General features: G+C 37.0%; 1 pseudogene across 1 annotated transcript in view; it reads right to left on the minus strand.

Annotated features, from left to right (window-relative positions):
• LOC308340334 (integrin alpha-V-like) overlaps positions 1–3,976 on the minus strand; it is a 39,041-nt pseudogene extending 35,065 nt beyond the window's left edge. Inside the window, exons 1-3 of the transcript in view lie at positions 3,956–3,976; positions 3,293–3,344; positions 2,659–2,861 (exon numbers count right to left, since the gene is read on the minus strand). The product of the transcript in view is annotated as an integrin alpha-V-like (transcript). The remainder of the gene's footprint in view (positions 1–2,658; positions 2,862–3,292; positions 3,345–3,955) is intronic.
• Positions 3,977–6,000: the final 2,024 nt, after the last annotated feature.

Genomic DNA, 6,000 nt, shown 5'->3' on the forward strand with positions numbered 1-6,000 from the left:
CTGCTCCCTCTGCCTTAAGATTTCTTGCTCCAAGGCGTTTCAAGCTTCGCTCCTTTTGTTTATCCCAATCACAGATGAAATGTCGTCTTAACAGAAAGGGTTTTTTCCCTGACAATGAACCCGTGCACTGCTCCCTCTCACTTACACTGTCTGGGCACTATCACACTAACCTGCTTTTTCTTGTTGTTTGTTTTAACCCATAACCTTTATTGCTGTCTGAATTTCCCCATTATGTGTTTATTTTATGATTCCTCCACAAAACATAGCCTTCATAAGAGCAAGGATGTGTCCAGCTTGCCTGTGACAGCCCCTAGGTGACAGCCATTCCAAACTGCCTTAAGTATATCTTAACATACGCGAACTGCTTTCAGCCACCTCGATGCTGCACCCTCTGACACACCAGACACCTCGATTTCTCATGTTTTATGTAAGACCCTTATACCCAGGAACACATCAAATGCTGCGATGATTGCGTTCGAATGTTGACTTGTTTACATTAAAGTTGCCCCTAGTGATGCTAAATTCCTTAAGGGCATGAATGAGCTCTAATTTATCCTCTCGTTTTTAGCCCTTAGAACAGTGCATGGCCTACAGTAAACACCACCTAAGGATTTGTTATTTTTTTTTAAAGGAGTATTTAAATTACATAAGACTCTTTTTACCTTTCTTAAGTTTTAAAAGTGAGCATAACTTCTAACTTGGCATATGCATTAAGAATGTATTTATCAAAATAGAATTTCCCAAAAGACAGCTCCAGTGTTGAGAAATCATTTAATAAAAATTACCTTTAACTTTCCTAAACTTCTCATTATTTTATGTATTCTAATCATCTTCTCTCTTGGCTGACATCTGTTCAGTCTGGAAAGCCCTTTTTTACTCAACTCATTTCTTTCTTTGACCATTTCAGTTTTTATTTTCTGTGTTTTTTCCCTCTTTCTGGAGGGGTACTGACAAAAACTGCATATTATTATAGAACACAACTCTACTGTTTTGTTTTCAGTATCCCTCTTGATGATACCAAGTGTTTTCTAGGGGGTGTCAGTAGAAAGGGAGGAATAGAAGATAAATGGCACCACAAAGGGTTAATGTGGTCAGGTTTGAACAAAGAAAAGATCCAGGTTATGACTAATAGCTCATTTTATAAATATGAACTATATAGACATATAATCTGTAAGCATATATAAATAGTTACATAAACACAGCTCATATCATTCACAATCTACTATTTGGGACAATAAGACTCCAGAAGAAACTTGGGAAGAACAAAATCATCCTCTATGGTATCCATCCCTAGAAGTAAAATCTGTAAGTAAAATCTGTTTGTTAAATCTTTGTAAAACGTTAGTATTTTTTATATTTTGTTTATAATTGTTATATTCACGGATAAGACATTTTGATAAAAATACAAAAAGCAGAATGAGACGTTGGGCAGATCATGATACTGAGGAAACTTTCTTTAAAGTGGCTGAAATACCCTTAAGACAAAGTGACAGCAAACGTGCCCAGGATCTTCCAGAAAACCCAGAGACAAAGGTCCCGCTATAGCAAAGAACTCATTACATTTATTCAAGATAGGACCTCAAATTTGGCCCTGTGTTTTTCGGTAGTTTTGTTATCAATAAGTGATAGCTTCATCTGTTCTATGCTGTTCTTTTCAAGTTCTATTTCAAACTTTACATCAGAGTTCCATTTAATTTATGTCCTCTTGGTAGTAAAGATCTTTAGGACTCTATTTTAGGAAGAAAGATGTCTCCATGAGTAGTTCTCACTAAGATTGAAAACATCTGGGCTTAATCTCAGAAATGATACTTCCAAACTATCCAAGAGGTAGGAGTGGAGTGGTCTTGAAGCCTAGAAAATGTTTTCTTTTCCACTACTACTTGGAAAACATGAGTCAACAGTATTTTTGAATTTTTCTTTTTCATTTATAACTTTCTTTAAATTTTAAGGGGCATATTCCTATATATTATTAATTATTCAAAAAACCAACAGCTCAACTCTGTTCTGTGATGTCCAGAGAGTTTTGTAATAGTATTTATTTTTTTAAAAGTCCTTATAATTTGTAATCTAGCTTTTATCCTAAAATAAAAGCTGACTTTGATTTTAAAGATACCTACAGATATTAAAGTATTAAATGGGAATATCATAAAACAATTAGCTTATATTCTTTACTTGCCCCCACGAAGGGAGTTTTGACCACCTTCAGAATTTCTTAGACAGCCACAACACAGTTATGGCTTTAAATATGAATGTCCAATCAAGCCTTTGAGGGATTCAATTATAGTCAATAGGGCCTTGACGATGTACCTGGGTGCAGTTTTTACATTTGTATCCAAATGGGACAGTGGAGGGCGCTGCTGCTAAGCAGGACAGAGAAAATCCCCACCTTACAATGGGCTCCTTGAGAAGGCAGATTTCCTTTCAGAAATTAACTATTGCAAAATTCTAATTTGAGACTATATGAATAATAACTCATGAGAATCCTTCTTTTTTTTTTAAATTTTCTCTGCTTTTTAACAACAAAAAGCAACTGTTGTTTAACCTGGTGTGTCACTGTCAAGCGAACTCTTCTTTCTAGGAAGATTTGCTAGTACGAACTTCAGTAGATGAGGGTAGACACAAAATTAGGAAACCACCGTTGCTGAACTTTGATCTTACCATTGAAGCCATCCTGGTCCAGATATCCCAAAGGTGTTATGGCACTGCCAAACCTTGCAAAAACCTCAAGCCCATTCAGCTTGGTTATCTGGAAGTCTCCTGAGGCTCTTTGCAGAGACACAGACACCTGCCCCACCTCCTGGAGTTTGCCATTAGAACCATGATCCATGAACAGAGGTGCTCCAATAAACACATCTGCATAACTAGAAGAACAGAATCTTCATCACCAAAGCAAGATCAAATTCCATCTATTAACAATGTTTTTTTTTTCTTATGAAACTCAGTTTCCCTCTTTCTGTATCTCTAATAACCAAACTGAAGCATAAAATCATCTCAAACTCAAACCTTCTTCCAACTCCTGTAAGGAACCATGAGTAATTCATAAAAATTACTTTATTCCTTCATATCATAAAAGCTACTGAAAGTAATTATGAACAACATAGAGGTTTTCTCATATTCATGATAAGGTTGCTTCAAACTGGTCCTTAAATAGAAAGATTAGCAGGAAGGGGAACAAACAAACAAACAAACAAACAAATTAAAAAAAAAACAGAAGAAAAAAATGTTTAGTTTTAGTAAAGAACTCATAAACATGATGGGAAAACTGTTCCTGGAAACATCTTTTAAAACTTACTCATTGCCACTAATGTCTGTGGCAGCAACAGAAATCCAAAATATGCAGCCATCTGGAAAACAAAAAGAAAATGGAATGCTTATATTTCCTCCAACTAGTTCAGACAGTTAATATTTGTGGTATATTTAGGAAACAGAAAGGGTAATTTTTTTTTCTCTGCACATAGTGTTTCAATCTTAATTTCTTTTGTTTATACTACCAACACAATCAGGTAATGAGGCTTTATGTTCCTAGATTTATGGGCAAAACATATCCTATATTATTTCAGTGTCTTCAACATATCCCACTAAGTCCAAGTATAATAAATACTCCTTCCTAGGCCTAATCTCCTATCTCCCTTCCTCTCCACTACCCAACAGGTGCCAGATACAGATGCACTATCAGAAAGACACATGGTCATAGACAGAAGTTTTAAATGAGCCCAAGAAGTTATCAGTGGGAGTGTATGCAGTAAAGATAATAGATAATAAATATTAATAGACCATAATTGGTTCTCCCTATGTGAAAAAAAAAAAACTGCTACTCTCAAGAAATCACTGTTTAGAGAGATATTGGATTGGTTATGTTCTTTTTTAAAAATTTTTAAATTAACATATAATGTATTATTAGTCCCAGGGGTACAGGTCTGTGAATCGCCAGGTTTACATACTTTGCAGCACTCACCATAGAACATAATTTCCCCATTGTCAATAACCCCACCACCCTCTCCCTCCCCTCCTCCCCCCAGTAACCCTCAGTTTGTTTTGTGAGATTAAGAGTGTCTTATGGTTTGTGTCCCTCCCAGTCCCATCTTGTTTCATTTTTTCCTTTCCTATCCCCAAACCCCCCACATTGCCTCTCAACTTCCTCATATCAGGGAGATCATATGACAATTGTTTTTCTCTGATTGACTTATTTCACTAAGCATAATACCCTCTAGTTCCAACCACGTCATCACAAATGGCAAGATTTCATTTCTTCTGATGGCTGCATAGTATTCCATTGTATATATATACCACATCTTCTTTGTCCATTCATCTGTTATTGGACATCTAGGTTCTTTCCATGGTTTGGCTATTGTGGACATTGCTGCTATAAACATTCGGTTGCACGTGCCCTTTTGGATCACTACGTATGTATCTTTAGGGTAAATACCCAGTAGTGCAATTGCTGGGTCGTAGGGTAGCTCTATTTTCAACTTTTTGAGGAACCTCCATGCTGTTTTCCAGAGTGGTTGCACCAGCTTGCATTCCCACCAGCAGTGTAGGAGGGTTCCCCTTTCTCTGCATCCTCACCAACATCTGTTGCTTCCTGATTTGTTCATTTTAGCCATTCTGACTGGTGTGAAGTGGTATCTCACTGAGGTTTTGATTTGTATTTCCCTGATGCCGAGTGATGTGGAACATTTTCTCACGTGTCTGTTGGCCATCTGGATGTCTTCTTTGCAGAAATGTCTGTTCATGTCCTCTGCCCATTTCTTGATTGGATTATTTGTTCTTTGGGTGTTGAGTTTGGTAAGTTCTTTATAGCTTTTGGATACTAGCCCTTTATCTGATATGTTGTTTGCAAATATCTTCTCCCATTCTGTCAGTTGTCTTTTGGTTTTGTTGACTGTTTCTTTGCTGTGCAGAAGCTTTTAATCTTGATGAAATCCCAATAGTTCATTTTTGCCCTTACTTCCCTTGCCTTTGGCAATGTTCCTAGGAAGAAGTTACTGCACCTGAGGTCGAAGAGGTTGCTGCCTGTGTTCTCCTCAAGGATTTTGATGGATTCCTTTCTCACATTGAGGTCCTTCATCCATTTTGAGTCTATTTTTGTGTGTGGTGTAAGGAAATGGTCCAATTTCATTTTTCTGCATGTGGCTGTCCAATTTTCCCAACACCATTTGTTGAAGAGACTGCCTTTATTCCATTGGACATTCTTTCCTGCTTTGTCAGAGATTAGTTGACCATAGACTTGAGGGTCTATTTCCGGGCTCTCTATTCTGTTCCATTGATCTATGTGTCTGTTTTTGTGCCGGTACCATCCTCTCTTGATGATGACAGCTTTGTAATAGAGCTTGAAGTCTGGAATTGTGATGTCACCAACTTTGGCTTTCTTTTGCAATATTCCTCTGGCTATTCGAGGTCTTTTTTGGTTCCATATAAATTTTAGGATTGTTTGTTCCATTTCTTTGGAAAAAATGATGGGATTTTGATAGGGATTGCATTAAGCGTGTAGATTGCTTTAGTGTCTTCAACACTAAAGACATTTTCACAGTATTTGTTCTTTCAATCCATGAGCATGGAATATTTTTCCATTTCTTTGTGTCTTCCTCAATTTCTTTCGTGAGTACTTTATAGTTTTCTGAGTACAGATTCTTTGCCTGGTTGGCTAGGTTTATTCCTAGGTATCTTATGGTTTTGGGTGCAATTGTAAGTGGGATTGACTCCTTTATTTCTCTTTCTTATGTCTTATTGTTGGTGTATAGAAATGCACCTGATTTCTGTGCATTGATTTTATATCCTGACACTTTACTGAATTCCTGTACAAGTTCTAGCAGATTTGAAGTGGAGTCTTTTGGGTTTTCCACATAAAGTATCATATCATCTGCAAAGAGTGAGAGTTTGACTTCTTCTTTGCCAATTTGGATGCCTTTAATTTCTTTTTGTTGTCTGATTGCTGAGGCTAGGACTTCTAGTACTATGCTGAATAGCAGTGGTGATAATGGACATCCCTGCCACGTTCCT

Source organism: Martes martes (assembly GCF_963455335.1).
Source record: "Martes martes genome assembly, chromosome: 3".
NCBI classification, from domain to species: domain Eukaryota; kingdom Metazoa; phylum Chordata; class Mammalia; order Carnivora; family Mustelidae; genus Martes; species Martes martes.